Genomic DNA, 12,251 nt, shown 5'->3' with positions numbered 1-12,251 from the left:
ATGCAGACACGGCACACGTACGGTACGGCACACGTACTTAACCGATTGCTTAACCCCGCTTTTCGCTTCGCGAGCACAGGGCAACAACAGGACGTTGATTGATGCATGCTAACCGTCGTGGAAGTTGACTTTTCAGGCGTTAACCCTCCGTTGGAGCAACAACAGACAGACCAAAACGTCAGCTTCTCTTTGCTTGCCACAACGGTTCGCATACCTCAATGAACGTCCTGTTGATATCATCCTAAGCAGAAGGTTTGAAGTTGTTATACAGTAGTTTTTTAAAAAGGTCTTTTTTTTCTTTACACACAAAAGTAACACCAGGAGGAAGAGGTCAACTGTGTACATATTTGATATGGGGACATAAAGCCGGCTGTCCAGTCTACATTTCACTTTGGATAGTTGGTTTGTTAGTTCCCATGACATCTCTCAAAAAGAGGAGGCTATTTTAGGTTATTTTAGGAAAATAGTGAAGAAAGAAAAATAATGTAAAATAAAAATAAAAAGAGAAGAGTTTTTCACCAACTGGAAAACTTGCCTTTTGAACAAGGGAAGGTTATACCTGCAAGGAAAGACATAAGGTAAATAATTCCAGTACTTGGTAGTGAAGGGAAAGAAACAAACATCACTGGAATATCACCTGGTAGAGCGCATACCTCCGCAAATCTAAACAGTTTAGGTTTTGTATCCACTGAAAGGCCGGATCTGGATTCGGACCTGAACCAAAATCTAATCGGCTTGTTCTTGTCGCCTAACCAACTCGTCCACCAAGTTTTGGCCGAATCCGTCCGTAACTTTTTGACATATCCTGCTGTATATCGTTTTTCGCCCGATCACTCATTGGTGAAGAATCACTTTTAAAAATTATAGTATCTGGATCCTGAACCAAAATCCAATAATTTCATCATTGTCACATTATGCGTCACATTGTCACATTACATACCCAACCTTTCCACCAAATTTCGTCCGAATCAGTCCACACCTTTTTGAGATATCCTGTTCACAGACAACAGACTTGGACGAAAACATAACTCCACCAACCGATACCGACCCACCCTTGAGCAGCCAACGGACAATCGGACATCCAATAATTATGTGACATAGAGTGACATGCCGACTATTTTGTGGTCTACCTAATGTGGTAGTTATACAAGCAGCACGTTCAGGGGAGCAGAAACCAAAGTAATATCTATTAATATATAATTAGTAATATCTATTAATATATAATTCGTAATATCTATTCATATATAATTAGTAATATCTATTCATATATAATTAGTAATATCTATTCATTTATAATTAGTAATATCTATTCATATTTATGTGTTTTTTACCTCAACCACCCCCACCCACCTTCCCACGCCTCCTCCCCCCAAGCCCTCTCCCTCCCACAGATCTCCCGATGTCCCTGCTCTCAAATGTTGTACTTGTGTGCTTCCCCCTCTTTCCCCATCTTGTCTCCCGCTCCCTTTATTTTGTCTTATGTGTCCGTTTGTTTTTTTGTCATTAATGTTAACTCTTACACGAGCCTTGATCTTGTATACAAATAAATACATAAATATATATCTATATATTGTTGCGGTTGTGAGAATAAAGGTAACCCCCCCCCCCCCTCCACCCCCCTCTTAGTTAGTTGCACCACAACATGTAGCCTCGCTTAGTTTAGTTATTTCCCATTAAATGTAAGCATAGTCTCGTTTCCTGTGTTAGTATGCTTTGAGCAGGCCAGTAAGTGTAGGCCTCAATTGGGCTAGAATGCCATGTGCTAGGGCCTGGAACAAGTCTGGAAGGACCGAGGGAGGAGCTGCAGGGGAGAGGCCGGTACGTGGCAGGCAGCCAATGAACGCTCAAGGGGAGTGGCTAACAACGGCAGCCGAGGGAGGGGCTTGGAATATTCTGGTGGGACTCTGGGAGGGGCTATAAGACCCTGCCCCGGGCCCCCAAACTCTCTCTCTCTGCCCCAACTCTCTCTGTGAACGGTCTCTCTTGCTCACTGCCCCCGAACGATTCCTCCGTGCTAAGCCCCCTCTGTCGTAGCGAGGTGTGTCGAAAGAGAAAGCACGAACTCTCCCTGTACCCTGCGCTCTGCTGCCTATTAATAGCGCTTGCGAGGACGATCTCTGCTGGGGCCACAGACGGCAGACGCAAACTAGCTCCCTGCACACGTGCAAAGAACACCTCGAGGGACACGCCCGGCGAGCTGACCGGAGTGAACGGCGCCAAGGACGCGTTTGGAGCGCGTACTTTTCCTTCCTTCCTTCTTTTCCCTGCGTGAGTGAGTGGGCCCTTGTCCAGGGATTAAGATAAGACTCATTAAGTATCTGCTCTGTGTCTCTTTATCCTGATCCTTGTAAATTGTATAATAAACCTGTGTTCTTCCTTCCATTTGGCCATTCACGTCATTTTCCACCATTGGCTTCGCACTGTACGAATAAGACCGCTCAATCGGGTTCAATAAATATTAACGGCATGAGTCACATGACACGCAAACCGCTCGGGCGTATCAGATCAGCGTGATTTGTGCGAGGTCCAGTCCCCATTCTCGTGGCAGCGTGTGTATCGAAGGTACATGGGGATTCGACCCGATACCCTTCCGCACGCTCGCTACGGGAGTGGCGGCTCGGCCTCGTGGACTCGAAGCTTGAGGAGGAAAAGGGTTTAACCCCCCCCCCCCCCTCTGTACGTCGACGGGCTCGAGATCCACAACAAATTGGTAGTCAGGATTGGGATTCGAGCCGGACACCAACAAATTGGTGTCCAGGAGTGGGATAATTGGACCTAGAGTGCGCTTCACGCACTCGAAATTACGAGCGTACAAAATTTAGTTTTTAAAATCAAATTTATTTTCGTACAATGGCTGGCCAAGGCGACCAAATGCCGGTGGGAGTAATAGAGGAGGTATAATTAATGGCCCAGGACCAGCAGGAAGAGTTGGTAGTGGAGGAAGTTGATGAGGGTGCGGCAGTCAGGGAAGAAAATGGCGCCTCGCACGTGGCGGCGGAAGCCGAGCCCGCTGTGTGAACCGGGTTTAACATTGAATTGTTCCTAACCCAAATTAATGCAAAAATGGAGACCATGATGGACGAATCCAGGTGTAACGTGGAAAAATTGAGGGAGGAATCCAGGTGCGATATGCAGAAGATGAGGGACGAAGCAAGGTGTAACATGGGAGGGTTGGAAAACAAAATGGATACCCAGAGGGCAGCGTCAAAGAGGGATATGAAAAAAATGGGGGAGGACATTGGGCGCAAGCTGAGCGAGGAAGCCGCGGTGGTACGCGACGGGGTGACGCGGTGCGGGGAACGCGTGGAGAGCGGGTTAGAGCGGAGGACAACCACATTGACTGGGGCTATGAGGGTAGCGACGGGAGAGGAAATGGTCGAGAAGCCGACGATCGTCAAGTTGGGAAATAAAATTTTGGGGGCGCCGGGGAAGGCTGAGTTGGAAAAGGAAATTTTAGGGGCGCCGACGATCGTCGTGGTAGAAGAGATAATTGGGGTTGAAGAGATGGGAGAGAAAGTGAATAAATCACGGGAGAAGGAAATGGAACACACGCAAAGTTCGTGTTTGCACCGTGATGCCGTGCTTGCTAACCCAATAAAAAGTTTGCAGGTGCTGGCGGAGAAGGAGGGCCCCGAGGTGAGTAATAAGGGCGCGAATGTGTTTGGTGCGAACGGGTGCTCGGCGCGCTTGGGAGAGAGGCGAGATCCGGGCGTTCGCGAAGGGCCCATTGTGCGGTATGCGAGGGAGTGCGTACCGGAGTGCGTTGAGAGAGAGTGCGTACTGGAGTGTGTGGAGAAGGAGTGTGTACTGAAGTGTGTGAAAGGCGTGAGTGCGCCTAGGTGTGCAGGTACGAGTACAGAGCGTGAGCGAGAATGCACACCGGAGTCTGTGTGAGAGAAGTGTGCACCGGCGTGTGCAATGGCTGAGTGTGTAAGAGAAAAGTGTGCACCGGAGTGTGAGTGAGAATGCACACCGGAGTGTGTGGAAGGAGAGTATGCACCAGAGTGTGCGATAGTGGAGTGTGTGAAAGGTACGTGTGCACCTGGGTGGTGTGCACCGGAGTGTACGGTAACGGAGTGTGTGGGGGGGCGTGTGTGCACCTGGTGGTGCGATGACGGAGGGTGTGGGGGGGCGTGTGCGCCTGGGTGTGCGAGTGTGGAGTGGGTCACGCGTGGTGAGGATGCGGCCCAGGCATCGACACCGATCGGGGTAGCGCGTAGTGGGACGGGTAGCATACGCGAGCCCCCGGTGAGTTGTGTGCTGCAGGGACCGGAGGAGATCGGCGCTGCGTCGGTCTCACAAGGACCGGCGTGCACGATTCGGGCCTCCGGCCCACGCACTGTATGGTTGGTGCCGTATGGCGGCAAGGGCGATCGGCCGGGTTCGAGGGGTGGTTTTTGGTTTTCGGAGCCACGCACCTTGTCGGGGGAGGTGCTCCGACCATGGCCGATTGGGTCATCGTGCATGGGACCGCGAGGCCCCGTGCAGAGATGGAGCTCGGCACCTGGGCCCATCAATCCCTCCCCCCTCGGATCATCAATGCTGGCCGGACACCACATACAGGCGACCAACCACCCGCATGGATTGTTCGGCCCTTCGAGGCCGAGCCATGACGACGTACATCCACATGGAGAGGCTCATAGCGTAGAGGACTGTGGAGAGTAGTGTACCCCACGTGGGGGAATGGTAGTGTGACCATTCCTCCCATGGGGGGGCCCATGAGCATTCGTTTTGGGGTGATGGCAGTGTTAGGCACATGGAGGGGCCAGCAATGGTTGCCTCCATGGGGCACCGAAGCTAGCCGAGGGAGGGCTAGGATAATGTTAGGGATTTAGAAGACCTTAGGGACAAGATTTAAGTAGGACACCTGAACTGTAGAGGGGACGGAGAGAGTTTAGGTGGTTGTTAAAGAAAAGGGTGTGCATAGTGTAAAGGGACAACGAGGGAAGCACGAGTGATAGGGGAAATTAGTTAGATAGATGATGCTGTGTGTTTGATGAGGAATTGTGTGTGGAAAATAAATGGAATTGTGTTGAGGTGTGTGGAAATAAGTGGTGTGGAAATAAATAGTGTGCAAGATAGATTGTGTGGAACGCATGGTGTGGAAGTAAAAGGTGTGGAATGCATGGTGCGAAGGATCGAATGGGGGGATGTGGAACCCATTTGCGAAAGCCTGGGGGGGGGGGGGTAGTATAAAGCCAGATAGAGGGCACAGGTAAATTGCATGGATGTTGACGCCTGTGGTGCGGGTAGTAGAAAGAAGTGTTTTGTAGGGTGCAGTAGACTGTGGAATGGCTGGGCGTGTGGCTTAATTAGTGAGTATGGTTATTGGGGCACTCCGTCACTGGTAGCTTTTCGGCCAGGTAAGGACGCAGGTAGGCTCTGGGAGCCGGTTAGGATAGTATGTGAGTTGGGCCCGGGGATCCCAGGGGAGGACCCGGGTTGCCCGATGCCGAGGTGGGCATAGAGGGGGTAAGTGCTAGGGAGGGCCTTCCCCGGTTAGTGTAGTGTGAGGAGCAGGCAAGCTCGGGAGGCGGCTTCAGTGGCGGAGGTGCGCACGTAGGTAGACCTGCTGGTACAACCACATGACTCAGCCCCGAAATTGTGCGAGGGCACAGTGAGAAAATTCGTTGGGTGAGACCCAAATTCGGAGGGCACCACAGTGTGGGTAATGGGAATTCGGGTTCTTAGAACCACATAGTTTAAAGAGGCCGATTGGCAGGGTACGACCCCGGGTAGTTTAACAGTGTGTAATGTTATTAGTGTCGTTAGGATGTGAGATCCCTTCGCACCATCCACAGCCATTCACCGAGGAGGACGAGCTTCACACCGCAAGGCTCTGTAAGCCGTTTGGAAAATGAGACGCATCATGACGTGAGCGAGACATTGTTTTTGTTCCATCCTTTACTTCCTGGGAGGGATTTGGGGACGAATTTGGAAATAGAGGGGGATATGGGAGACAAGACATAGAGACGGATTGTAAATACAAGGGGGGCTAGGCTAGTGTAAACAATGCTGGGGGGTACGGACGGCTAGGGACGAGCTTGCTCCGCTCGCTCTACCGCGTCCCTCGCACCGCACCAGGCATGGTGGTGCCTGGTCACCTTGTTTTTCGTGGCCACTGTGTGCTTTCCCTTTGCTTGTTGCGCCTTGTCTTCCCTCCCCGCCCCATGACCATTTTGGAGGCCGAACTGTGCAGCCCCATCACATCTGTGCAGCATCCATTCTGCATCGTTACACCTGTGCAGCCGACTTGTGTTGTACCTTGCTGCCAGTCGTTGCTTGCCACACCTGTGCAACCGACCTGTGCAGTACCTTGCTGCCAGTCCTTTTGCTGCACCCCTGGCTGCACTTATGGACCCAAGCCTTGTGGCCTCGCACCTCTGCTGTGCAGCATCTTGCTGCAAACTCATCTTGCACCTTCGGACCACTTGTTGAGTGGCACTGACGCCACGCAGTTGGACCACATGAGGGTGGCCCTGTTTGGCAATGAAAAATAAAAGCAAATGTGTGCTATTGTGTGCCAGGAATGAAGATGTGGAAGACTTAGAATGCCCTGATGTTCCAAATGGCCTGTATGCCGGTCAGGGCCAGCCGGTTTTGTTAGCCGCACACGGAAGATGCAAGATGCAAGCAGCAAGTGCCACATTGAGTGTTGATTTTCTCTCCTCCAATTTCTTTTCCAAAGTGCAGGTCCTGGGTCATAAAATTGTAAATAAAGTTTAAGTTCTGTGCATGTAAATATAAGAATGTTGCCCACCGGCTATGTGTTTAGTTTACAAAATTCCGGAATTACTCGGATAGTTGTGGGTGTGAGTCTGATAGAATAGCTGCTCAACGCATTAGGAGGGACATATCTAGTGTTAAAAATGTCGCACACATGGGTCAGAATAAATGTTAGGGGGATTATACCTATGTGTCACATTAAAAGTAAAGGTAACATTGCATGCCAGACTCTACCGGTCGTTCCGATGTCGGGGTCAACTCGGGGCGAGTCTGGAGAGACAGGGGGGTAGTGTTGCGGTTGTGAGAATAAAGGTAACCCCCCCCCCCCTCTTAGTTAGTTGCATCACAACATGTAGCCTCGCTTAGTTTAGTTATTTCCTATTAAATGTAAGCATAGTCTCCTTTCCTGTGTTAGTATGCGTTGAGCAGGCCAGTAAGTGTAGGCCTCAATTGGGCTAGAATGCCTTGTGCTAGGGCCTGGAACAAGTGTGGAAGGCCCGAGGGAGGAGCTGCAGGGGAGTGGCCGGTAAGCGGCAGGCAGCCAATGAACGCTGAAGGGGAGTGGCTAACAACGGCAGCCGGGGGAGGGGCTTGGAATATTCTGGTGGGACTCTGGGAGGGGCTATAAGACCCTGCCCCAGGTCCCCAAACTCTCTCTCTCTGCCCCCAGCTCTCTGTGAACGGTCTCTCTTGCTCGCTGCCCCCGAACGATCTCCTCCGTGCTAAGCCCCCTCTGTCGTAGCGAGGTGTGTCGAAAGAGAAAGCATGAACTCTCCCTGTGCCCTGCGCTCTGCTGCCTATTAATAGCTCTTGCGAGGACGATCTCTGCCGGGGCCACAGACGCCAACGAGCTCCCTGTACACGTGCCGAGAACACCTCGAGGGACATGCCCGGCGAGCTGACCGGAGCGAGCGGCGCCAAGCACGCGTTTGGAGAGTGCACTTTTCCTTCCTTCTTTTCCCTGCGTGAGTGAGTGGGCCCTTGTCCGGGAATTTAAGATAAGACTGATTAAGTATCTGCTCTGTGTCTCTTTATACTGATCCTTGTAAATTGTATAATAAACCTGTGTTCTTCCTTCCATTTGGCCGTTCACGTCATTTTCCACCATTGGCTTCACACTGTACGAATAAGACCGCTCAATCGGGTTCAATAAGAATTAACGGCATGAGTCACATGATGCGCAAACCGCTCGGGCGTATCAGATCAGCGTGATTTGTGTGAGGCCCAGTCCCCGTTCTCGTGGCGGCGTGTGTATCGAAGGTATGTGGTGATTCGACCCGATACCCTTCCGCACACTCGCTACGGGAGTGGCGGCTCGGCCTCGTGGACTCGAAGCTCGAGGGGGAAAAGGGTTTAACCCCCCTCTGTACGTCGACGGGCTCGAGATCTGCAACAATATATATATATATATATATATATCTATATATATATATATATATATATACACAGACTTGGCATTTAATATGGATTATTTTTTTTTGTGGGGGTGAACTTACTTTTCAAGATGACTTAGAACCAAAAGTTCATTGGAATTATGTTGAAATTATTCTAGCTTTTGTTAATGTGACCTTTAAAAGAAACAAAAACCACATTTGACATTTCGAAGCAAATAAATTGATCCTTGAAAGTGATGTCAACTGATATCGAACTCAATTCATGGACAGTACTGTGTTAAACTTCTGTGCGTTTTCCAGAAGTATCTCTTTATTTTGCACATTAGCCAAAATTTTTTTTAACAAAAACAAAAGTTAAATTACGACTGGGATTACGGACATTAAAATTACATTTCAGTACTTCGTGTAACCCCCACGAGCATTCAGGAGAGCACGTACACGTTGAGGCACGCTGTTTACCACATTTGCCAAGGTTTGGACAGGAATCGCTTGCCATGCAGTTATAATAGCCTGCTGCAATTCATGCACAGAGGCAGGCTGCTGGTCCAAGTTGTCGATTTGATGCGTTAATTCTGCCCACAAGTTCTCAATCGGATTCATATCCGGGGACATGGCAGGCCACTCCATATGCTCTACACCACGGTCAGCAAGAAAGTGTTGGATCATGCGAGCACGATGAGGCCATGCATTGTCATCTGGAAGACAAAGTTTCCTCGAAAGGCTGCACGAACAAATGGAAGCAATGTTTCTTCCAGAATGGCCCTGTGCTTGAACTGGTTCAGGTTTCCATTCAGAACAACCAGGTCAGTTTTCCCCCCTGCATGAAAAGCAACCCAAACGGTCACCCCACCACCTCCAGCTTGGACTCTTGGCACTATACAATCTTTGTTGTAGGCTTCATGCACTTGTCTGTGCACTCGGACGCGGCCATCTTGACGATAGACCAGAAATCTAGACTCGTCACTGAAGATCACGTGATTCCAGTGTCCTGGCTGCCATTGACGGTGCTCTCTAGCCCACTGCCATCGGCACTGGCGGTGTTGTCTGGTCAGACGTGGCTTTCTCAGGGGACGCCTGACACGATAGCCTGCTTGAACCAGTCGTTGGTTGACTAGCCTTCTGGATACAGGCTCATTTTTCAGTTGTTGCCACTCAGCCCTAAGCCGATTAGCTGACTGGGTACGGCCATTGCGGACTAACCGGTGCAGCTGGCGATCATCCCTCCTTGTGGTTCTGCGGGGACATCCTGGCCTCGGTATTGGAGTAGGGACACCCCTCTGAGCATTTCGTTTCAGGATATTTGACACCTGACCTTGAGTGATGCCATACTGCCAAGCAATAGCACGCTATTTCATGCCGGAATTTCGTAAAGCCACCACTAAATGACAAACAGCATTGTCGAGTTGACGGACCATCTCCAGAGGAAGCGGCAATAACTTTTGTAGACGTGCAGCAGTTGTTTTCCACTAATACAGAACGCAACAACCCTTATATACCCGATTGTGAAGCCAATCGTCAAATGTACCTGTCCATACATTTTGTCATGCCACCTGTGATATAATCCTGTTATTGACTTCTTGCTGCGACAGACAATCAGTGACATGGTTCTTTTAACAAAGAAATCACCGAAGCGTAAAAGAAACTCACCAGATTGATATACTGAGTTCAGAAAGTAAACCCAAGTCAAGAAAAAAAAAAACATTCCATATTAAATGCCAAGTCTGTATATATACTGAAACGCAAAAGAAACTTACCACCTTTGAAACCTTCAAATATCAACAATAACACTGCGTGTAGTAAATGTGTGAACTTATTTGTGGACAATAGTGTCGTCACTGTCAGACAAAACGGTCACGGATGGTCACTTGAACCTTCAATGGTCACTTCATAGCACAGCTGTTGAACAGCCGTTTTGACTGTCAGTGAATAGCCAAGGGGTACGGGATGATTTTAATGAGCTGCACGTGATGTCTTGATTTTGGCTTTAAAAAGGCCAGTGCAAAATGGGCATTTCAATCAACATGCCACGATTGTCAAGGGATCAACGGCAGCATGCCCAGGGCACGCTGCTGTTGATCCCTTGACAATCGTGGCATGTTGATTGAAATGCCCTTTTTGCACTGGCCTTTTTAAAGCCAATATCAAGACATCACGTGCAGCGCATTAAAATCATCCCGTACCCCTTGGCTAATCACTGACAGTCAAAACGGCTGTTCAACAGCTGTGCTATGAAGTGACCATTGAAGGTTCAAGTGACCATCCGTGACCGTTTTGTCTGACAGTGAGGACACTATTGTCCACAAATAAGTTCACACATTTACTACACACAGTGTTATTGTTGATATTTAAAGGTTTCAAAGGTGGTAAGTTTCTTTTGCGTTTCAGTATATATATATATAGAAAAGGGAAAAAGAGCTAACATTGCGGCGTAATTCAAGCAAGTTGAGTTTTGAGGTCAGATTGGAAGACTTGATAAGTCGGATTGCTTTTGACTTGACTCTGTCAAGTACAGCACATATGTAGAGCTGGAACCGCCCCAGATGTGAGAGCAGTCCTCTATACAAGGACGAATCAATCCTCCATATATTCGGAGCAGCTGTTCAGACATTGGAACAGGACTCTCAGTTTCTTACAGGCAGACTTAGGTACTTGTGCAATGTGAGGTTTCCAAGGTACATTTGATGTTACAGTCATACCAAGTATGTTTACTGTATTGAGTGGTAAAATTGTAGAACATTCAAAGAATATGGGAAAGTTTAGAAGAGTATTCGGCAGAGAAATAGGCATACATACAGACAAACAGACAGACAAACAGACATATAGACAGACAGCAAGACAGACAAAATAATGCACAAGACCAACTGATATACTTGAAAAATCTTCGATTTTGCCAGTAATAATCATTATTCTTATTACTGTGCTTATGACTTATTACTGTGCTATTCTTATTACTGTGCTTATGACTTATTACTGTGCTATTCTTATTACTTATTACTGTGCTTATTACTTATTACTGTGTTATTCTTATTACTGTGCTTATTACTTATTACTGTGCTATTGTTATTACTGTGCTTGTGTATTCCATCTTATTACTGTGCTTATGACTTATTACTGTGCTATTCGTATTACTTATTACTGTGCTATTCTTATTACTGTGCTATTCTTAGTACTTATTACTGTGCTATTCTTATTACTGTGCTATTCTTAGTACTTATTACTGTGCTATTCTTATTACTGTGCTATTCTTATTACTTATTACTGTGCTATTCTTATTACTTATTACTGTGCTATTCTTATTACTGTGCTATTCTTATTACTTATTACTGTGCTATTATTATTGCTGTGCTATTCTTATTACTGTGCTATTCTTATTACTGTGCTATTCTTATTACTGTGCTATTCTTATTACTTATTACTGTGCTATTCTTATTACCGTGCTATTCTTATTACTGTGCTATTCTTATTACCGTGCTATTCTTATTACCGTGCTATTCTTATTACTTATTACTGTGCTATTCTTATTACTTATTACTGTGTTATTCTTATTACCGTGCTATTCATATTACTGTGCTATTCTTATTACTGTGCTATTCTTATTACTTATTACTGTGCTATTTTTATTACTGTGCTATTCTTATTACTTATTACTGTGCTATTCTTATTACTTGTTACTGTGCTATTCTTATTACTGTGCTATTCTTATTACTTATTACTGTGCTATTCTTATTACTTATTACTGTGCTATTCTTATTACTGTGCTATTCTTATTACTGTGCTATTCTTATTACTGTGCTATTCTTATTACTGTGCTATTCTTATTACTGTGCTATTCCTATTACTGTGCTATTCGCATTACTGTGCTATTCTTATTACTGTGCTATTTTTATTACTGTGCTATTCTTATCACTGTGCTATTCTTATTACTGTGCTATTCTTATTACTGTGTTATTCTTATTACTGTGCTATTCTTATTACTTATTACTGTGTTATTCTTATTACTTATTACTGTGCTATTCTTATTACTGTGCTATTCTTATTACTGTGCTATTCCTATTACTGTGCTATTCGCATTACTGTGCTATTCTTATTACTGTGCTATTTTTATTACTGTGCTATTCTTATTACTGTGCT

The sequence above is a fragment of the Myxine glutinosa genome, chromosome 5 (genome assembly GCF_964187855.1).
Source record: "Myxine glutinosa chromosome 5, kmMyxGlut1.1, whole genome shotgun sequence".
In the NCBI taxonomy this organism is placed as follows: domain Eukaryota; kingdom Metazoa; phylum Chordata; class Myxini; order Myxiniformes; family Myxinidae; genus Myxine; species Myxine glutinosa.
The sequence above is the reverse complement of the archived record's forward strand: the minus strand, read 5'-3'. Positions refer to the sequence as shown.